The sequence below is a fragment of the Mus caroli genome, chromosome 5 (assembly GCF_900094665.2).
Source record: "Mus caroli chromosome 5, CAROLI_EIJ_v1.1, whole genome shotgun sequence".
NCBI classification, from domain to species: Eukaryota; Metazoa; Chordata; class Mammalia; order Rodentia; family Muridae; genus Mus; species Mus caroli.
The window spans coordinates 92,663,865-92,687,847 of NC_034574.1; the positions used below are offsets into that span (position 1 = coordinate 92,663,865).

A 23,983-nucleotide genomic window follows, 5' to 3' on the forward strand; every position below is an offset into this window, starting at 1 on the left:
AGGGAAGTGGGGGGCGCTATGGGGGACTTTTGGGATAGCATTGGAAATGTAATTGAGGAAAATATGTAATAAAAATATTAAAAATCAAAAAAAAATGTAAATTTTGTGAGCATCTCCAGGGACTGGGGAGATTGCTCAGTGGTTAGAGTTCTGGCTGCTCTTCTAGAGGACCTGGGTTCAATCTCCAGCACCTACGGCAGCTCACAACCATCTGTAGCTCCAGTTCCAGGAAATCTAACACCCTCACACAGACTTACATGCAGGCAGAACACCAATGCGCATGAGATAAAATTTATTTAAAATCTGGTATTATTAAAAATATATTTCCATTTATTTCTATATTTTACTTTATCTTTTAAGTGTTTTAATATAATAGATGTGATTAAGCATAATTAGAGTATTTATTTATAATTATAACATAGGTTAATATGTAGATAGCAACAAAGGTCTCTTTCATTCATGTTTCTGTGGACAGGAGGAGATCTCTTATTATAGAAATAAGGTCACCCTGTGTATACCCCAATTTTATTTAACATTCAAATCTCAGAAATTCCCATCTTCTATGTATCTTTCTCCTGTCACTTAAGAAGTGACTTCTTAATTTATACAACTGCACTTGTATTTAGCACATGATTTAATATGTAATTATTCCCCAATTATAATTAGAGTGTTTGCGTAACAGAAACCCAATTTAGCCTACTTGCTGAAACTACAAAAAAAAAAAAATCACACAAAATATGTGAAGCAATTGTTTTGCAACAACTGGATAGCAGGGTTTTGGATTTTGTTTGTTTGTTTGTTTTTGTTTTTTTTGAGACAGGGTTTCTCTGTGTAGTTCTGGCTGTCCTGGAACTCACTTTGTAGACCAGGCTGGCCTCGAACTCAGAAGTCTGCCTTCCTCTGCTACCCAAGTGCTGGGATTAAAGGCGTGCGTCCCAATAGCAGGGTTTGGGATTACAGGCAGAAGCCCTGAAGGATGAGCAACAAGGCAGCAGTTTGCTCTCTTGAGAGAGCTTCCGGGTGGTGACATGGGAAGAGGGAACTTGTGGTCATTCTCTGAGTCTAGAAGACAAATCTGAGAGCCTGGAAAGGCCAAAGAAGCTATAATCTACCCAACAAACACCAACCAAGAGAAGCTGTCACGGGTGAGACCTCTACAGAACTCTCTAAAACCTTGAGCATGGTACTGATTTGTCCTGAATGTGGTTGCCTGTCACGTTTCCAGTAGAGCATTCAGAGAGCAAGTCTCACTAAGCTCAGAGACTTCATGACTTCATCAGCAACAAAATGATGAAACGGAGAGTGGAGATTTGGTAGAGAAGGGCCATCTTTTCAAACAAACCGCCTCCGGTATTAGCATTTAATTAACAGTAAAGGGGTCATTGGCCCATACTTACACACAACTCTCAGTAGATCACTGACCTAAGTGACAAATGTGAAGCTAGAGAATATCTACAATAAATAAGAATCTATTAGCTTCAACACCAAGTGCCATGGCCCAGGGAAAAGAACAAAAACAATAAGCTTCATCAAAATTTAAAGTCTATTTATCGAAGTCTGTTACTAAGGTGTAAAGACAAAGCAAGGGTGGGAACAAAGACTTTCAAATCATTCATCTGAGGAAAATACTTGAATTTTATAATATATACAGTCTCTCAAAACTGAGCAAAGGGGAGAACAAAATTGCTAAATCGTTTGACAAAAACTTCACCAAAGAAGTGACAGCACTTTGCTGAGGTACCCGGATGGCAAATCAGTCTACCACAGGATGCTCAACAGCTGAGATAGAGCTACGTCAGGAAGTACGGGGCTAGCTTGGGCGACATGGTGGGACCTCATCTCCACAGGTGAAGAAAATAATAGGAATGACCTTGATAACATGGATATCAAGGAACCAGGGCACTCATACCTTAGTAAGGGGAGTGTAAAATGGGTCAGCCACTCTGAAAAGCTATTCACCAATTTCTTCAAACACGGGCCTATATACCACACGGGCCAGCCATTCCGTTCCCAGAATTAACCGAAGAGAACTGAAAATATATGTGCATTTGCACATGAATATTGATGACAACTGTATTTATAAATCTTAAAACCTGTACATAATGAAAATGCCCATCAACAGATGAATGGACACACCGATTTTGCCATACTGCACAATACTAGGTTCTCTGCAAAATAAAGACTGGAATGTTGGTATGTGCCTCAAGGTGAGTGGACCATAAAATAAAGGAGACCAGTAGATTAGATAAAAAGTGAATCAAAAAATGGTATAGAATACCAAATAAATAAATAAATAGGAAATAACCCCCAGTAACAGATAAAAACATCCATGAGTTCCTTGGAACCGATGAGAGGTGGGGATGACATCATCAGACAGGTCAGGGGAACTGAAGAGCGCTGCCTGCACTCAGCATCTCAACTGTGGTAAGAATTTCACACATGTTCACCTGTGTCACATATGTCAAGGGATTTTGTACCTTCATAGCAACTTATAATATGCCCATTCTGCCCCCAGAAAGACTGCTTAAGTAGTTTTATTTTATGTAAACTAATTTATAAGATTTCTAAAAAGACAAGCCAGGAGTGTCATGAACAAATTAACTTTCTACTAACAGAGCTTTGAGAAGATACTAAGCACTTATATGATATAATAAATATTTGGCTTTAAATTAAATAGAATCCCTGCATTTTTCCTGCGGACCACATTTGCAAGACACAACATCTGCATCTTTCAAAGTCTTCCTCTTGTGATAAGTGAAATGCAAGTAATGTGTGTGTGTGTGTGTGTGTGTGTGTGTGTGTGTGTGTGTGTGTGTAATACTGAAACTCATTCCAGTATTTCCAAAAGACAATCAAACCAGGACAAAAAAATGGCAAGAAAAATAAAAATTACCAAACCAACCAGTTTGCAAGAACAAGAACATGCTAGTGGGGTATCTAAAAATATCTTGAATGGGAATAAACCACACCAGAGACAATTCTGCTGAGCATAGTGTTGGAAGAGTAGCTTGTCTTTTTCTCAGACTTTTTACCTAGTGATTTCATTACTTGCCTGAATTCTGTACCATTCCCAAATAGATTCTGAATTTAAATAGCTGCCTCTAAGATAATGTGGTAATAGTTCATATTTGTGACGGGCCCTAAAAGTCAGTTGGAACTTGCAAATGCCCTTCAAGATATTCTAATTGGTTTCAAACACAAGTTCTATCTCCCCAAATAATGTTGTTACAGGTTGATGAATCTTATCAGTGTATCCAATGAGGCGAGAAATATAAATAAATTTCTTTGTGCCCAACAGATTTTCAAAGAGTTACAGCACAGTGGCTTCTTTCTGAAGTCTAAACTTCTGAGAATTGCTCCAAGCTTGCAGGCAAGTTGGCGGGCTCGATGAAGCAAAGAAGCCGCGTGCGCTGGCCACAGCAAGCTTCACCAGAGAAAGCAGATAGACTTAGCACTCCATCACCCTTCAGTGACAACGGGGCTCAAGCTTAAAAAACTTCCTCACACTGCCTTTATTTTGTGACCACGTCTGTGTTCAGCACCATGGACAGACCCAATGGCCCCCAGAGCCGTGGCAATGGAGCAACTCATAAGATTTCTGTAGCAAAATTTTATAGACTGCCTTAATATGTCAGATTAATTTGGTGTTTATGATAATGAGGGAACTTTTCCATTTTCATTTTCTTTAGTGCTTTTCAAAATGATGAGTCTCTTGGAATACAGCAAAAGCAGTTTGGAAGGAAATTGCTATTTTTTTTTTAATCCAAATGGTTGAACTAATAGATTGAAAATTTTACAGAAAAGGCCTCAAGAGATACAAACAACAGAAAAAAGTTACAGAGAAAGGGGGAGCAAAAGTAATTTAATGTCACATTTCTGCGCTTTTCAATCAGATGACACTGGCAAGTCACACGGGCATGGTTCTTACTCCCCCAACTTAAAAAGTCAGCCAGAAACATTTGTATCACTTCACACAGTGCTAAGTATTCTGTATGGCGTGTATTTACATTTGTATCATGGCCATTTTCTCCCAAAGAAGGACAAATCATATTAGTAATGCTAACATCCCTTTCTATCCGTCATTAATATTTGAAAACAAGTGGAGTCAAATTAATATTAAAATCTTCAAAGGGAGAGAGGATAAAAGATTCCACTGAGAGATCATCTTTTGTCTTTAAATATATGCATACAGTAGACCAACTGAATTCCGTCTTGATGTGGAAGATAGAAGAAGGAAGCCTGCTGGTGAGGGGAAGGTGTGCCTCTGTACATTTATTCATCCATACATTAAAACCTGTATTATGTGGGAACATCTCTAGGGGTGGGGCTACAACAGCGATGACCAGTGGACACAGTTCTAACTATCAAGCTCTGAATGTCTTGCTGTGTTGTTAGACCCCCATCTCCCGTGCCATGGAAGGAGAGCAGTAGATCTAGAGTTATCGAGAAGCTGCTGAAATGGCCAGCCCTGAAAGCACAATACAAGTAGCATTGTTCAGACTCAACAGGTTTTATGTAGGAACATATATGTATATATATATATATATATATATATATATATATATATATGCATACGATAACAATTAGTGGAAAAGAAAGGGCGTGAATTGGAGAGTGGTGAGGGCTCTGTGGGAGGATTTGGAGAAAGGGAAGGGGGAAATGTAATCAAAATATGATCTCAAAAATAAACAACAAAGCATGCAGAGGCTTGAGAAGAGCAGCTTCATACTAGACAAAGCCAGGGCAGGGTGCTCTGTAATCTTGCAAGTGAGAGTTTACTGATCCTTACAAATTTAAAAGAAGAGGGGGAGGAGGAGGAGGAAGAGGAGGAAGAGGAGGAGGAGTCAGACCTAAATACACAGTGACTAATTGCTCACTGATATGGCTCAGTCTGTACTCTTCCTACCACCCATCAGATTTGTACACCTAGAGAGTAACAAAGAGGCACTGGACACGTCCTCTAGAGGACAGTCATGGGACTTTCTAGTCAGAGATCACAAGGTGCCTTTTACATCTGAGTAAACTTCTCCAGTCCTTTGAGCATACACGGTTCTCAGGAAGCTTTACAAATCAAAAGATAAGCAAGTCAGTCTCCGTTCAGAAAAAGACAAGGGACCATCTGTGCTGCCCGAAAGAGAATGAACTATTTTTGCATTCCACGGTGGCAAATCGGTTAATTTCAAATTCTGACATATACTCATAGTGCAGTAATGGTCTGCATTACCCAGAAAGGCAAAAATAGAGCAGAAATTGTCCATACATTAAAATTATATGAAGACAGTCAGCATGGCTGGCTGATAGGAACAATATCGCACTGCAAACTCTACAGTCAGTGAATAGCTCATGTGTGTCACCTTTTAAGGTTTTATGCATGAGAAAAGTGATGTTTCATAGCAAATGGATTTAAGCTACCATGCAACATTGCTTTATCTAGTGGTCTTACCTTTTTGTTTACTTAAAACATAATACTGGGGCCAGCAAGATGGTTCAGAAGGTAAAGGCACTTGCTGCCAGTCCCTAGGGACTGCCTGCGTTCAATTCCCAGGACCCAAGGGGTAGAAGAAGAAAACCAAATCTAGAAAGTTGTTCTCTGACCTTCACACATGAGCTGTGGCACACGTATGTCCCCACACATACAACACACACATGTACACATAATAATAAATAAATTATTTCAGATAAAAACAAGATAACTTTGAATTGATAACCTTTTTTTTTCAGTTTTAATGTTTAATATGTGTATAGATTACATTTACTTATTCTATAAATTGATTTTACCATTTTATCATAGTTACAAATGGTTCTGTGTATATACATACACAATATACACATACTATATACATATATGCATGCATATATACATGCATGCATATGTGAGTGATTATATTTATTTAAATCCATTGCAGTAAAAATAACTTGTGGAACTATTGTCTAGTCATGGACACATGTAAACCTATAACTTCTAGTCATGTTATTCAGTCATGAATTGATAACCTTAACTTTTATGTGCACGCACATAAAATGTGCCTTAAAAAAAGAATTATCTTTCTCCCCACATAGAAGGTAATATTCCAAGGACATGAGCTGTCTAGCTTAGCAACTATTACCGTTTGATTTACCACAGCAAAACCTATCCTTGATATATAACACCAACACCTATTGGGACTTCATTTCCTTGTCAGCCATTTTCCCAATAATTATCATTTTTCCCTGTCCTGCATGCACGGGGATAAAAGAAACTATGACAGGATTCAAGTTTTTGTCCTTGACACCAAGGCTAGCACTGTAATTGATAGCGGTACCAGATAGGGCCTCCTAGCCACTGACACATGCAGAAAATGTTATTTTCAGGCTGGATATAATCTCCATCCAATATCCTCTGCAGTAGGTGGTTGTTATCATAAGGGAAGACTGGCCATCTCACTGTAACAGATACTCCAGTCCTCAGGGGGGTTATCCTAATGCTCAAATGACCCTTCCTGATGTGGCACGGAAGAGAGACCGGTTCTCTGAATAGTGGCACACATTCAAGATTGGACAGTCATGATATCATTAGACGTTGTTCTGTTTTGTGAGTGGGATAGATGATTTACCCTGAAGCGAAATTTATCACTTCCAGTTCATTTCTTTTAAAAACAAATCAAAACCCACCTACCACCCTCAAGCACCTATCTTCAGTGAAAGCCCAAACCCACATCATTTTCTAATGAAAACTAAATTTAATCATCTCTCATGGTTTGGAGCATTAGAACAAACAAGCAAACCAAAGCAAACCACTAGTCTTTGAGTCACAAAAGGTAGTTGAGACCCAGGCTTGCTCCAGACTAGGTGCTGAGTGTTTGTTTGAAGGTCTGAGTGTTTGAAGCAGCCCCAAACCACTAACCCTATTCTAACCCTTAATGAGGCGATTTTAGGGAGTGGCATTTGAAGGGATGGTTTGCTCGTGGGAGTGGAGTCCTGCATGGGGTTAGTGCTCTTACAAGGGTGGAGGAAGAAAAACCCTCCCTTCCCCTTTGCATCAGGCAAGGTTGGTGTGAAGAAAGCTTTGCATGATTTGAAAGAAGTTACCATGAGCCAGTAATTCAAGAGATCATTTTGATCTTTCACTCAGTGGCTAGCTCAGGAGCACTCGGATGCCAAGGCACGAGGATAGCCTGAGGCCAGCTTAGGCAATAGAGTGAGTTCAAGGCCAGCCTCAACTGCAATAGAAAGATAAGGAAAACAAAAGGTCGCTTTTGCTCCTCTATCATTTAAATGTTGATCAAAGTACTTGGCATACTCGGGTGATACACTTTAATGAAAGTACAACAAAACCTTGACGATTTACAGAGGTGTAGGAAGGGTACAGGAAAGGCGCCAGACCCAGTGTACGATCTCAGAGAACACACCAGATTGCCAGCCCTAAAGTATCAAAGAAAAGAAAATCACAGGCCGCTGGAGACAGAGGAGCTAAGTGGAGAGACCAATGTCACAGGAGCTGTGATCTTAGCTGGAGGGACAAGCACAGGGGAAAGAGACTCCACCAAGCAATGTGAGGTAGCAAATGTCTTTTTCTCACAGTTTCCACTCCCACTAGTTTCTGATCTTTGCACTGTACATATGTGTATGTATGTGTGTGTGTATACATATATCTGTGTATATGTGTATACATATGTATGTATATATGCATGCATACACATATATATGTATACACATTCACACATATACATATACATAGTGCAAAGATAAGAAACCAGTGGCAGTATGGAGGCAGACAGACAGACAGACTGAAGCAAACGAGCCCTGGTGATGTCCAGTATGGAATCTCACTTCCTGGAGCTCAGGACAGATAAAGGCCAAGAACTGAGAAGAAGAATTATCAGTCTCTTGCTCTCTTGTGAAGCACAATAGCTTCTCCGTGGTGCCCGTCCCCTGAAGCTTCTTAGTGACGTCACCAGTGTAAGCTGCTTGTCCCTTGAGCCCGTGTACTGTGGTGAAGCCCTTCCGAATTCTGTCTACAGATCGGGTGTTCAAATAACCTCCCCCCAGCTGACGCCAGGAGCCCATTAGAACCTTGTGAGGTACTCATCTGAAATAACCCTAGACCTCCCCAGGAATCCACAAAGAATGTAAGCGAATCAATTGCTTAAGTTAGATGAAATGTCAATGTTAGTAAACATTGATTTTCTATATTCCCTCTCTCTAATTAGTTGCTTTGAACATCAATGGTTTGTGTGCACGTGTGCACGTGCATGCACGCACACATACAAAGCTATAATGATTTTTTTTAGAGCACCAGCCAACCAGAAAGATTAAAGCACAATCTTATTAAAGCACAATCTTATTAACCCTTTGATGGAATGTGGAATCACACCACGCTGCAGACAGTGCTCCAGGGTAAAGGAAGGGCTTCAACAGAACTGGCTGACTTAGATCTCTAGTCTAGGAAGGGCAAGGAGTGTGTCTGTCACATGGAAAAAAACACTGCCACTGCCACCTTACTTCCCTATCATGTACCATGCCCCCTCTCGCTGAATCTGCACAAAGGCTGGGCAAGATATTTTCACATGAAAGACATCATATGTAAGGAATGGGATTTTCTGAGGCACAGGAAAGCAAAAATCAGGAAATCCAATAACCTGCCTTGGTTTGAAAAAGGTTGTACAACTGGATCCAAGCTCACATGTAGTCACACTTTCTGCAATTTTAGATGCTGACATTTGTCTAGGGACGCAGTCTAGTACACATGACAATATATCCTACCCGTGTGTGGTACCAATTTAGAAAAGATAAGTTCTTCTAAATTAACTACATTTGAAAAGAAATATTTTAAGTATCATTGCTGCACCTGGAATCATGTTAGAAAAACAAAAATCAAACAAAGAGCTGCACTCATGAAATCTTTAACTAGAATAGGCATGGTGGTTTTGTGCCGTATTTCAGTTCAGGATGAGTCCTGTTTTGTGTGCTTAGAAGTCAAGCCTGCTTAGTAAAACTGAGGCAGAGAACTAGCCTTGCTCCCTTTAAATTCTTTCCAGTGCAGACACATATGTGGAACATGATGGAATCAAGACTTCAAGAAGAAACCCAATGCTGGCTTATCTACCAGGAGGGGGAAAGGCACTGAAACAGCCTACTGCTGCAGGCACTGTGGAAGGAACTCAGTTTCCACACAGCCCAAACACAAAGCATGGATGAGGCACTTCCATGTCCTTTCCCATTTTGAACCACATGGCCACTCAACACACAAACAAATGCACGCATATGCACAAGCATGCACGCACACACCTACACAATTTGACATTTGTGAAAAACAAAAATAAAATTTTAATAGGATAACCAAAGTGTTCACCAGGCAAAAGCTCTTACTGCCAAGCCTGAAGTTCTGAATTTGATCCCCTGGCACCAGAGGGTGGAAGGAGAGAACTGGCTCTCACGTGTACTCCTGACCTCCAAGCGCACAGTGTAGCATGTGCGACCCCAACACACACACACAGAATAAACAAATAATGTAATCAAAAATTAAGTAGGACATTGGAAGGACCTAGCCCAACATGTAAACCAAGACCAACTACAAAATATAAAACATCTAATGCTAACTGTAGCATATGTCAGACTAACACTGTATTACATTTTTCTCTTCAATTCCATAGTAAGCACTGTCCATCTGCACTGTAAACGAGAATACTTAAAGAGTCACAACATTGAGTAATGTGCCCATAGTCACACAAATAACAAGTAAGTGACAAAGTCAAGACTTGAACATAAACTCCAAAGGGTAATCACTGAAGGGTAGTCCCAGACAGAAGTGGGAAGCCAGCCTTTCCCTGGATGCTGACGCCATCTTCGGGATGAAGGACTGGCTGGGCCTTCACAGTCTCCTCACACTGCTGAGAGCATCACAGTTGCCTGAGAGACAAGAGTGGAAGACCTGGAGCTGAAGTCTCAGCTCTGGTGTGTCCTGCCTGGTTATGCCGGGATGTTTGCTCCCCGTCTTTGAACCACAGCCTAAAAATCCTTCAAATGGGAATGATAATCTTTCAAAGGCTATTAAGAGGATTTGACCAAAGTGCATCAAAATCTATAAAGCACTGAGCTATAAACTGTTTTGATTATTCTTTCCCACTATAATAGCCTCGGCTTCCTGCAAGACGGGAAACCACACAATGTAAGATTCTGGGGAGTCACCCAATCAGGTGCACCTTAGAAATATTTTCTTGAGAGAAAAATATTACTATTCTTCATAGTTCACAGCCCTGCACCGTGACAAAAGGAAGCCAGAGAGGAGAGGCGATGGCAGGAACGAGGGCACGATTTATGCTAATGGCACGGCACAAAGCCTTGGAATGACTTTGGAACTGTATCATCAAAATGCTGTCAACAGTTAACTTATTTATCTGCACGTCCAGAAATGGAAAGGCCCTTAAGAATGTCTTCATTTAAATAATAGGTTTTTTTTTTTTTCTATTACCCAGGCCCACTGGGGTGGAGTTTAAATAGCCATGCTGGCCCACACTATTGCAAAAAATACCATGTCTGGGTTATTTCTGTCGGGATAGTCTTATAGTTTGACTCTAGGACTTATATGCAAGGTTTATAATCTAATATCATGATATATACACTGAAAATTAGCATACGTGTCATTAACCATCACTGTGCATGGTTATCCTTTTTGTGTATATGGAAAGCACCTAAAATATATTCTCTCAGCAAAAATTCCAGGCAGAGTGCACTATTACCACCTATAGCTAGTTCTCATTGAATCTCTAGGCTTCTTCACTCTTCATATCTGCAGCTTTATACCCTTTGGACAATAAATCCCCATTCCCTAGCATGGGTGTCCCTCCCTCACTCCTCCCCCCACCTCGACTGCCACATACATATACATCCAGGAACCACTTTAAAGAGAAATATGTTTTAAAGAGGAGACATGCTTTGGAAGGTAGGAAATTATTTTTATTATCTGAAAAACTGGCTGGATAATTTTAGATCCAAATATCATTTTTTTCTAGTTATTGTTGTTGCTTTTTCCAGTGAGTATTATTTTCCAGATACTTGTATCCTGGTTTTCTCCACCTGCAGTAAGGTAAAATGGCTCCCTACAGTTCTTCTGTTTCTAACAGAATAATGTAAAGTGCTTTTGTAAATTCTAAAGAACTATCATTATTATTTATTGCCCATCAGCTCTGCTAAGTAAGAACCTATTTTTTTCTCTTTTTTATTATTAATCATTCCATTCATTCACATCTCAAATGACATCCCACTTTCCAGTTACCCCTCCACAAACCCCACCCCCACCCCACAACCTCCCTCTCCACTCTCCCCCTTTGCCTCTATGAGGGTGGCCAACCTATTTCTTAGTCACCCTAACCCACACCAATTTAAAATCAAAGATGCAACTCAAGGCGAAGCAAGAGAAGCCCTCGTAGTTTTTCTAGAAACATTTGCACATAAGATAAGCCCACCCAGTACACGGAAAGAGGGGGCTGCATTACCAAGGAACTCGAGAGGGTCCGCCCAGCTGCCTGGACAATTCAAACCTGGCACCATGCAAACAGACCCCTAAAAAAATCACAGTAGGCATTGGGAGGGCACACTCAGCCATCTGATGTACACAGCATCTGGGCACAAAAACATTTTATTTCCCAAATCCCTCTTCCCTGCCCCCACCCTCCCCAGCCACACGTACAAACAATCTGGACAGCCCATAAGGCAGAGGATAATTTTAGGGCTTTCCCCAAGGCCTGGCTGGAAGCTTTCCAATCATTGCTTTCTGCCTGTGAAATCAGATGCACTGTTTCTCTATACGTATATAAAAAAAATGAAACCAGTTTCTATTCTATTCTATTTGCAGGATGAGATGGGAAACCATGAAAGACCCACACAGCTATGTTGTGGATTCTTAGGAACTCCCTGTACTGGAGGAGGCAGCGAAAGGGCAGCTCAAAAGGAAAACAAGACCAGCTTGGCAACCCCTGAGAAGCCTCTGTGCATGTGGTCTTGTGTACACAAACAGACATGAAGCCTGAGAGCAAAGCTGAGAAATATAATCACTGTGGTTTCTGGATTCGTTTAACTGCTGGTCATGACTTGGGATTATTCTCCTGGCTGTTCCAGGAGCAAATACACACGTGTCCATCTGTCTGTGTATCTTCCTGTCCAGATGTGGCTCTGTGTGTGTCTTGATCTCCCTGTCGTCCTAGTTTTTCCTAGCAGATAGACAACACTTTTTAAAGCTTTATTCCTTTTTATTGCTGTTCACAATTTGTACAAAAGAATGGCTTTCATTGTGGCATTTTCATATATTTGTGTCTGTGTATGTATGTATATGTATATATCTTTGATTAATATATCCATCTCTCATTAATATTTCTCATCCCTCCTCCCCTTGACCACTTTAGATTTTGCAAAACATCATCCCTCTATCCTAATGATTTTTTAGAGATCTAGATTACACATAAGAAAACATTACATTTGTCTTTTGAGATTGGGCTTATTTTGTTTAACATAGTGAACGCTACTTCTATCCATTTTCCCATAAATAACATGATCTCTTTTCTTCTTTGTGGCTAAATAACACTCTATGGAATGAATGTGTGTGTGTGTGTGTGTGTGTGTGTGTGTGTGTGTGTGTGTGTGTATAGTGTATAATATAGATGCATGTATATGTATGTGTATATGTATATAATATATATGACTATATATGTATTATATAGGATGTTTTCTTTAGGCCCTCATCCATACCTTGGGAAAGGTGCTATAATAAACCCTGAGCTACAGTTATCTCTATGGTATGCTAGCTTTGAATCCTTATGGTATATACCCGGAATGCTATAGCTAGATCATATGACAATTCTATTTTTAACCTTGGAGGATCGGCAATGCTATTTACATGGTGCCTACACTAAACTCCATCCCACCTGCAGTGTATAAGGGCTTCTGCTGCCCCAACTAAATTCTGATCAATGTTTATTGTCATTTATTTCCTTGGTACTGGGGTAAGAGAGATACTGGGGTAAGACAGACACTCTGGTACTTCTGTCTACATCTTCCCAAGAGCTAAGATGCTGTATGTATTTCATTTATGTATTGGACCTGTGCTTCTCTTAAGAACTGCCTTGATCCTGTCTTTATTGGGTTATTTATCCTTTTAGTGTTTGATTTTTTTTGAGTTCTTTGCATGTAATGGCTGTGAATCCTTTATTGGATGAAGAGCTGACACCAAGATTTTCTTCTATTCTGTAGACGTAGACAACACACTCTAATATGCATGAAATTTGGTTTAAATGAACATCAAGAACAGGTTCATTGGGTAGAAATGACTTGGGAGGTCTAGAGTTCACAAAAACCCTTCCTGAAGCCCACTGAGAGAACAAAGTAGAAAAGAGAAGTCAACAGGATTGCATCGACCGATTGTGTGCACAAAACTGCAGAGAGAAGAAAGGAATTACTTTCTCTCACCCACTCCCTGCTCCTGCCTCACCCCCTCATCCATCCTGAGGACATCAGGTTCTTTCCAGGTGCCTTAATGGTGTCCCCTGGGAAAACTGTGTCCTGCAAGCCCCTGAGCCCATGTAGCCCAGGTCAGCGAATGCTACATTGCAGATAAATTAGTGGTTACCACTCCCACAATGGTCTTTTTCTGCTTTGCGGATACACAGTGGAATCCTATCTAGCTGTAAAGACAAATGAAATTATGGAAATTTCAAGTAAATAGATGGAGCCAGGAAACGCTTTACAGAGTAAGGCGGCGAAGACACAGAAAGACAAGCATTCCTTCTAGTTCCATGTGGATCCTACTTTCAAATCTTTAGATTTCTGTGTGTAGTTTTTTAAAAGGTTTATTTATTGTTATACACTGTATAATAATTTCTTTATTATTGTACACTGTAGCTGTCTTCAGACGCACCAGAAGAGGACGTCAGATCTCATTCCAGGTGGTTGTGAGCCACCATGTGGTTGCTGGGATTTGAACTCAGGACCTTTGGTAGAGCAATCAGTGCTCTTACCCACTGAGCCATCTCGGCAGCCCTTCTGTGTATAACTTGAAGAACCCACTTCTAAAAGGGGAAAGGAGCTTTGGGACAGCCAGGCTCCCCGGCCTGCCCATGAGCTTCCTGAGGCAGACCATCCCTCCCCTGCTTTACTGAGCTTTCCCAGATACGATAGACTAGATAACATATCACATCGTAAAAATAATTACAAAGAAATCAAGCACTTTCTCTAGATTAATTTATATCCTGACCAAGGCAAGATTTGAACTTCAGAGATTATTGGGGACCCATTCATGCCTGCAGCCTTCCCAAGAGATCTAATTCATCATGGATGAATTTATAACCATTCCAAACAGAGTAGAATCGTTACGGGAAAAGATACCTTCATAAGACAAAACCGTAGGACCTCAAGACTGCCTGAAATTCAGGCTGTCAGCAAGGCACCGACTCAGAAATACATTGGTGTAGTTAGCATCTACCCGCTGGATTTAGAAGTCCTGGCTCTAGCTGTAAACTGCAACTGCTACATCTTTCCCTCTCTGCCTCTCAAGTAGAAGCATTTCTCCTCTTTCCTATTCACACCACCACTAACAGTAAGTCCCTGTGTGCCCAGGATGCCCCGTGGCAGCCTCGGCTGCCTGCTCTCTTCATTACAGGAACAGAATCAGCAATTCACATTTGTAGACCGCTTGTCCGGTCACGGCTGACTCTGGTGTCTATTACCACACTGGGGCCTTCCATCATTCCGGTGAGTGAAGCAAACTGAACACGGACACTTTCATGTCCAGGTCATGGAATGGACAGAGGGAAGGGCACCTCCCCCGGCAGGAGGCCTGTAAGTGGGTGAGCTGTTCCTGGAGTCCACCGCTGTGGATACCCGCTGCCTGTTCTTTGCAGTTCAAAGCACTACCACTGTAGCCATCGCCCGGTGGGCCTCATCACACCCACCCGCACCTGACTACTTTCAGTCAAGTTCAAACGCTGGCAATGAAAGCAAACTTCCAGGCACCCCAGCACCACACAGAGTTTGCAGGGAAGCCAGGCATCAGTGCTGCCTCTGTCCCGCTGAGGACATAATAGGGAAACCCACCAAGTGAGTGTTCTTTAGAGTAAATTACTTCTGGGGTAACCTAACCTGGCTTCCGAGCGGAATTCTTCACCAGCAGCACGGAAAATACGAGTCTGATGGATAACGCCTTGACTTTGCCACATGGCTTGGCTCCACTTGACCTACATTGAGGGTACGTGTTTGCAAAGCAATTGAGAAATAAAAAGCACTTTGGATTTAATTATATTGCAATCTATGGCTGAGTTTCACTTAAGTCGAATTTCTAACTGGCAAGTTCTTCAAGTTCTGTTTCTGCCACAGTCCTGTGCAGAAGTACATCATCATCACCACCATCATCATCATCATCTTACATACCCACAGCCTAAGTTATCTGCAATATGTGTCCCATAGATGGAAGGGCAAGTCCCTACCCATGGTTGTCACATTTCTATGAAATAAAGTTAAATATATCCAGAAATAAACTGGTTCCTAGATTCTGCTCAAACAGCACACGGGAGGTTTTCGAAATTAAGTAAGCATGGATGGAACATCTCTATTTTGTTCAGCACCATGGAGGATTCAGAAGAAATGTGTACCATGTTCTAGAACAACCAAGGTGGAGAGGTAGCTTAGGCCAAGGTAAAGAATGAGAAGCAAAATGGCAGCTGCTGTTACACATGCCAGCTGCCATTTTAACTCAACCCTTATAACAACCTCACCGGAACAGAGATCATTGCTATCTCATGGCTACAGCTTACAAAACTGAGGCACAAAGCAAAAATGGATGGAATGAGGGTGACTCAGGTAAGGAGCGAGGGACCTAAAGCAGCAGAATCCTTGCTATGGCCCTGAATATTGAATAGAGTTCAGAAGGGACAGGAAGAAGAATGACTTGGGCTGGGCAGAGGGGGGCAGGTCCTATAAGCCAAGGCAAGAATTTATACCTGATGTGTAAGGATGCTGGGAAAATAAAAAAACAGAGAGTGAACTGGACCAGGCAGGGTGAGGCGCCCAGCAGACGGCCTCAGAAACCAGCCAGAAGAATGTGAAGAATGGAGAAGTTATTGGGAAAGTTGGGGTGAAAGGGCACAGGGTTATGCATCAACCTTGTCAGGATGGAGGAATAGGGAGACTCAAAGGGTAAAAGCATTAATGACTTGCTGTGATACCACCCACAGGCCCACTGCTCCTTGGTCACAGCAGGTTCTCAATGTCTGTCATGTCCTTGAGTGAAGACTGTATAAACCTTGAAGTTACAAACCCCAGGGGGAATGAACAGCCATTGCTGGTAGGTTACCTCTAGACCAGTGGTTCTCAGCCATCGCTGATGGTTACCCACTACCTAGTGGTTCTCAACCTTCCCAGTGCTGCGACCTTTTTAACACAGCTCCTCGTGCTGTGGCAACCCCCAACCATAAAATTATTTCGTGGCTACTTCATAACTGTGATTTTGCCACTGTTGTGAATCGCCATGCATTGTTTAAAAGCAGCTAACACGAAGGTAATGCAGGATATCTGGAACATGACATGCCCCCCCCACACACACACACACCCAAGGGGTTATGGCCACAGGTAGAGAACTGCTACCAGGAAGGAAAGGGAAAAGAGAGAATCAAAGAGAAGTCTCCCTGTAAACTCTAAGAGAAAAGAAACTGGATAGGACTGGGTGGTGAGGACTTGGAAAGAAGAACTGAGTCTCAGGAGGGTACAGGGGACACAAGACAGCCTCCATTTTGGTTTCAAAATGTAGATGCTTAGAAGGAACCATTAGTGAATTACAGATATCTGGAGAAAGAGTCCCAGCCTATGTTTAAAAAAATACCAAATAGGAGAAGCACAGTCCTTATTCATTCAAAAAAAAAAAAAAATTTTAAGTTGCCACTCTGTTGGCTAGCTGCCTTCAGAGGCAGCCGTATGTAGGTAGAGGTTTCCTAACATGAAAGTCATTGACTCCTGGCCCTGTTACACTTGATCAAAGCTGAATAGAGTAAAACAGCACTCACTTCACATGAAGACTTCCAAGTGGAAAGAGCTAAACAAAAGGATGCACCACAGAGTTCAGCTCTAGCCCCTGCTCCCCGGGACTTGCCGCCAGCACTGGCCATTTGGCAGCTATGAAACACCAGCCTTTCCTTATCAAAATACAAAGAAGGGGAGGGGGAAAATCATCTAACAGTTTCTCAGCAAGAAGCCATTAGACAGATGTAATCATAATGGGACCAAACATTCCTATAAATAAAATGTGCACATTTAGACCACATGGGGTGCTTAAAAGCAGAGAACACAAAGGTAAGCGGAGCTGCCCTTGCATACACAATAGCTCAGATGTGGTAGCAATTCAATTGGCCCCCTGAATAAAAAATTGTGAATTTATGGGACGGATGAACCCAGTATCCATTAGCTTAGAATTCAAATGATCCTCATAGAAAACCCAGCTGTGGCAACGGAGCCATTACTCTCAAAGTAAACTCCTCTCCTAAGATCAGTCGCCCACGTCTGATCTCAAGCTACAGCCAACAGTCAGGCTGACTGTCTGTGTTATTTGCTTTAGAAACAGCCTGACCAAATGGGGTTTGGTTTGGTTTGGTTTGGTTTGGTTTGGTTTGGTTTGGTTTGGTTTGGTTTGGTTTGGTTTGGTTTCAGATGCTTGAAGCCCAGTAGACTGACCAAGTAGATCAGATGGTGCAGGAGACTTCTTTTACCAGACAAAAAGAGTTCAAGGATCCACTCCAAGGTACAAACTACTAACAGGCAAATGAGAGAGGAACAGGGAGGGTGGGCAGTACAATTTCCTTAAAGAAAGGGTAGAGTTGACAGAAACACAAAACTGGAAAGGTTCACAGAATTTGGCCTTGCTACGAGCGCATGACAGGAAGAAATAAACACAATTCGGGAGCACTGTTTAAAGTAAAATAAAATAAAAAATCATGTCGTGCAATAAGCACAGGGTCAAATGCTAAAACTTTTACCCAAATGCTTGGAATCTGGAAAGCAGGAGAGATGAAGGGTGGCCTGGTTATCTGAAGCCCTGGCAACATTGTTCCTTGAGAAGACTGTTACTCATGATGACTGGCTTCCCAGGATAGAATGTTAGAATCTCCCATTGATAGTGTAATAATGCGTACATAGAGTGCAGAGATAATGGGGTGATCCAAATTGTTTTGTAAAAATAGAATCTTATTATCCATTACCCTATACAGAAATCCTTTTCAAATTATGAGTTACCACCCATGAAATCAATTTAGTTGGTCTTTACCAGTTTGCCAGTTTGTCTTTTAACGGGATGGAAGAAATGGTAAAAAAAAAAAAAAAAAAAAAAAAAAAAAAAAAAGACTGCAGGTAGAGCATGCCACGCGGTGTGAGAAGGGCCATTGTTCTTGCAACTTAATTTCAGGGTTATAGTTGAAGAACAGTGTGCGAAGCAAAATATCTTTCTTACTCTGAGTTACAGTCAAAACAGCTTGAGTGTCTCTTAGAAGGGCTCCCGAGGGATGCATGGAACAAAGATAGTGTTTAATAATGCTGAGTGGATGAGTGAATGGACTGGTAAACACGTGGGAAATGAACAGGGGGGGTAGTCGTGAACCTCCCAGACACAACCTTGACACTTGTGATGGGAAATTTGCTGTCTCTAGCACCTTTTTAAATTTTATTTTATTACTTTATTTATTTATTCACTTTACATTCTAATCACCACCCCTGTCTCCTCCCAGTCCCATCCTTACAAGTCCCTCCTCTCAAATACTCCCCTGCTGCCCAGAAAAGGAGAAGCCCCCTAGGGTACGGCCCCACCCTGGGACGTCCAGTTGAAGTAGGACTAAGCACACTCTCTCCCACTGAGGCCCAGACAGTCCAATTAGGGGAAGGGGATCCAATGGCAGGCAACATATTCAGAGACAGCCTCTGCTTCATTTGTTAGGGGGCCCTATGATGGTGTGTATATGCTCTGGCCAGGGAGTGGCACTACTAGAAGGTGTAGCCCCGTTGGAGTAGGTGTGTTGCTGTAGGCAGGGGCTAAAGACCCTCATCCTAGCTGCCTGGAAGTTAGTGTTCTGCTAGCAGCCTCCAGATGAAGATGTAGAACTCTCAGCTCCTCCTGCACCCATGCCTGCCTGGATGCTGCCATGCTCCTGCCTTGATGATAATGGACTGAACCTCTGAACCTGTAAACCAGCCCCAATTACGTGTTGTCCTATATAAGGGTTGCCTTGGTCATGGTGTCTGTTCGCAGCAGTAAAACCCTAACTAAGACAGACCCACAAGAAGACCAAGCTGCACATCCTAGGTCCAGATCCTGCATGCTCTTTGATTGGTGGTTTAGTCTCTGGGAGTCCCTATGGGCCCAAGTTAGTTAACTCTTTTTGTCTTCTTGTGGTGTCCTTGACACCCTTCCCCAACCCCTTACCTCAGAGTCTCCCCCAAATGACCCCACCCCAATTCGCTCAGTTCTATCCCCCACTCTTCCTGTCTCTAGCATTGTTATACTAAGGCTCTTGCTTGAGGTTGGAGGGCTGGGCAGCTGTAGTTCCCTGCTATGGGTCTGGAGCCTGATCTCTGTAAAGGGGGGGATAGGAGTAAGGATTCTCCAAAGCCTGTGGGTTCTGGAGAGAAGGGTAGCATGGGAAGATACCACTGCCTGATCGTTTATGTGAAAGTACACCATGATCTGTTAACTCTGAATTCCAATGTGAACTTGAACAACTACTATACTGGCAAGATATATATATCGATCAACAGGGTTCAAAGATCAATTTGTTCTAACAGACATTTATTTGATGCAAAAAATATATGGAAAACATTATGCTACGTACAACAGAATGAAAGGTGTATCGTTCCTGTAGTAAAGAGACACATCACAATATCAATAAATTAGCATGTATTGAGAGCTATTTTAAGTTCTTTATGGAAATTAATTCATTTAACCCTCAGTTCTCAGCATTCATCACTGTAATTCCCATTGAAGGCATAACTGAAGCAGTTCAAAGTTACACACACACACAAACACACACACTGTTCCATAGACCTGTACTGACAGGCTGGATATTGTCAGGGACCATATCTGGAGATGATATTGGAATGGAATGTTGGAGACAGATGCAACCTCAGCAGTGAATTTTAATGGAAGAAAATCTCAGACATGGAAGCAGCATACAGGTGTGCGGACAGGGGCGGGAATGGAAGTGCACTAAAACTTCTAGAACCCCAAGAGCATAACAACGTGAAGGGGAGAGGAGTCATCGCAAACAGCAGATTGCGTCATCCTACGGAGAAGGCCCACGTGCCTCACTGCATCTGCGGAGAGTTGTGAACCACAAAGGAATTTGTGATAATTAGATGATCACCATATGGAGTCGGGCTATTAGAAACTAATTTAGAATATAATACAAAAGACAGAATGGCTGAGAGAAACACCAGAGGCCAAGACACTGTGTAAGTCAATGCATGTGTCTGTCAAGTGCTGTGGCAAAAAGCCCAGGATGTATCTCCTAGACTAGATCTAGGCGGTGGGTGACATTGGACAGTTCATAGACTTACTCTGAGTCCTGGCTTTCTTGGTCATAAAACATACCACTTATTTTATACCATTATTGGGGAGGGGGGAAGGTTATTGGGGGGGATAAGGGAGCTCACCGTTGTGAATACAAGCTAGTGAAAATTTTACCCAAATGGAAAGGACAGCACACAGGAAAATACCCTACAAAGTAGACTCTAAAGGTGTTATGGATTGGCTCCAATGCTATTTGTGTTATTTCGGCTCCAGAAATCACAAGGGAACCTGCATGTCTGCACTGAGCGTCCCTGTCCCCAGTTGGCTCTGATTGGAAAATAAGTTGCCAGAGGCCAAAGGCTGGGCAGGGAGACAGAGGTGGGATGTTAGGATTCCTAGGCAAGAAACATAAGAGAGAGGGAAGGGGATTCCACCAGAAGGACATAGGAGACAGACCACACCAGGAAGGTGCAGGAGGCAGAGATGGAAGTGCGAGGAAAGAGTGACCCCAGGAGGGTCCAGGGCAGCAAAGATACAATATGGATTTAATAAGTATTAACTCAGGAATATCCGAGGGGAGTGTGTTAGCCACATGGAGGTTAGGAGTGGCCCAGCCATTGAGCAAGTTAAGGTATATTAAAATATAAAGGTGGGGGTGGGGGTGGGTCTTTCCATCTGGGATCCAGAACATAAGGGCAGGTAGTGAGGAGTCCCTCCATTCCTGCCTGGGAGCATAGATCAGATTTAACAATTTAGCGTTTCATAAAGGGCCACCCCAATTGAACTTGGATCTTCCCCCAAAGTGATTTCTCAAAGTTCACTCGGCCTTTGAACATCTCTTAGAGTGGGCACAGTCCCTGTCAGGCCGATGGGGACATGGGAAGGGCACTGAGAGAATCTATTCCTCTTTTGAAAACAGTATCTGGGAATGAAGGGAGACAGCAAAAGCCAAAACAAACGTCAGTTATTCTTCTCATTACTGTCACTAAACACTCAGTAAAAGCAACTTTAGGAGGGCTTCTTTGAGGGTATAGCCCATCATTCGGGGACAATTCCGTCAGCCGGAGCGTGAGGCAGCTGGTCACACTGCCCCCGTCAAGAAGTAATGCTGTTGTTCAGCTTACACCTCTTCTGACTTAGTTTGGGGCCCCAGTCCACGGATGCCTTCTGTCTCCATTTAAGATGCATCTTCTGACATCCATTAAGCCAGTTTAGAAAATCCCTCATGGCTGTGCCCAGAGGTGCCATAGGTGGTTCTATAGCCTGTCAAGTTGATGGTTAATATGAACCATCACAAACCAGTTCCAATGACCAAGCAGCCATAGCTGGATGAGATGAAGTGACCTTTAAGACAATGAAAACTTGATTAGTACCCCCACTTTAGCACCCATTATGACAATGACCTTAAGCAGATTATTTATACACTCTGAAGATCTCGATTTTCTCGTCTGCAAACTATGATTGATTATATCTATGTCACAAGACTACAGCTGAGATCATGTAGACTGTGTCCTTAGAATAATGTGATGATAACAGAGAGCTACTATGCATTTTAAATAGCAGAAAAGCAAGCTGCACTGGCAATTAGCAATCCTGCTAGAGACAGAGATCAGAGCATGTAGATGCTCTCTGATATGTGGCAATTCTAGAGACCACACCTATGGAGGAATTGACCATTCCTTTTGTCTAGAGCCAGATGTGTTCACCCAACATAGGTGACTCCTTAAAGATCCTCCATTGGGTCAGTCAAGGATGACAGGAACTAAAAATGCAGAGACCCTGTGTAGTAGGCAGAGAGCAACATAGAAGATGGAAGAGCAATGGCCTCTGAATGCATTCTTCTCTGCCAAGTCTTAGAACATGGGCTCCATCGCTAATGGGTAAAATCACATAATGAGAGCAAGACTAGGCTACACATAGGGAGCGTGTTCACAATGTGCCATAACTCAAAGGGAAAAGAATGCCAGGGACACACACATAGACCATACACACATATACATACACACACATACATACACACATACATACACATACATACACACACATACACACACACATAGACCACATCCATATACATACATATATGCATACACACACATACACATATACATACAGACAGACACACACACACATAAACATACATACATACACACACAAATACATACATACACAGACATCTAGGTCAGGAAACAGCTTCATGTATGCTTCTAGGCTACCTTTCTAGATAACAGTACACAGAAAAGGCTGTTTCTGTACGTCTGCCGAGTGTGCACAAACATTCTAAAACAGCCAGCCTGGTGCTCAGGCTACTTCGTGATCCTGACATAAACTTAATGTCCTTCACTAGTTTTCTTAGATATTTTTAAATTGTCCTAAAGACTTAGGTTTGATTGGTTGGTTTTTGGTTTTACAAATTTCCCAATTTTACCAGGACCACAAAAGGTAACAAAAATGGCCATTCAGAATTTTCTAGAAATTAATATTCAGAGGGGTTTATTTCTCTTCCACATCTCTCTCCATCCCAGATGCAGTAAGCTGAGCCACTCCCTTCCGTTTAGGAGCAATAGTAAATAGCTAAAAGGTATCCACTAAGTACATTTCTGCATCAGTTCATCTCCTTGGGCACCTCTTCAGTGGTGCTGATGAAATGTAATGCCTGATACACATTTTAGGTTGAATCAGCCAACAACTATAACTCAACCATCTATAGAGAGACAGTGAGAGGAGATGCTAACCTTAGTTCTACCTCTAGATAGGTGGGAAGCAGCACACAGCAAGACATAAAGAGTTACCAAGGTCTGAGGGACTTCCCCTGGAATTTCTCAAAGCCAAGGGAACCACCCTTGTTTTAAAATAACAACCATCTAAATGTGTGTGACTAGGGTTTTGGGGGGAGGGGAGGTCAGCTCCTCTCTAGAATAAGTGGGAAGCCATGGACCTGAAACACCAAAGCGGGGCACCTGTCGACCAGAGGACTTCATAGGCAGGAAGGTGTACCCAAAGGGCAATGCATACACCAGCATCTCTTGATGGAGGCTTTGGGAATCTTATAACAAAATCCCCAGCCCCGAGGAAGAGGAAAAGTGAGCGAGCACAGTTGATAAGGGGCACCACATGTCTCCAGATCAGCCTCCTACCATGTGGCTGCCTAACGTGCCCTCCTAACGTGCCCTCTAAAAGATGGCGAGGGAGATGGCTAAGGCCGTGGCTGCAAACCTGGAAAACCTAGCCTGTCTGGGCTCTTCAGCCTTTAGGTCTCAGCTCTCACCAGAGCAGGCATTTCCATCTGTCTTTGCCCGCGCTACACTCCTATCCCCAAACTCCTGCTTACCACTCACCACTGGAATCTCCCTGCTTACAAATAAGTAAATACTTGTCATCCCATAGCAGATTATGGCCTGGACCGCTTGAGCTGTAAAATCACAGGAAATAGTTCCACGTGACCTCGGATAAAAAAAAAAAAAAAAAAAAAAA

At 42.3% G+C, this 23,983-nt stretch overlaps 1 protein-coding gene and 1 long non-coding RNA gene across 2 annotated transcripts in view; one reads left to right on the top strand and one right to left on the bottom strand.

Annotated features, from left to right (window-relative positions):
• The window catches only part of LOC110295183, a 35,752-nt gene extending 23,710 nt beyond the window's left edge, over positions 1-12,042 (top strand). Inside the window, exon 3 of the long non-coding RNA XR_002378021.1 lies at positions 11,834-12,042. This is a non-coding gene — a long non-coding RNA (uncharacterized LOC110295183). The remainder of the gene's footprint in view (positions 1-11,833) is intronic.
• LOC110295182 overlaps positions 1-23,983 on the bottom strand; it is a 362,990-nt gene that overhangs the window by 337,544 nt on the left and 1,463 nt on the right. The window lies entirely within an intron of this gene.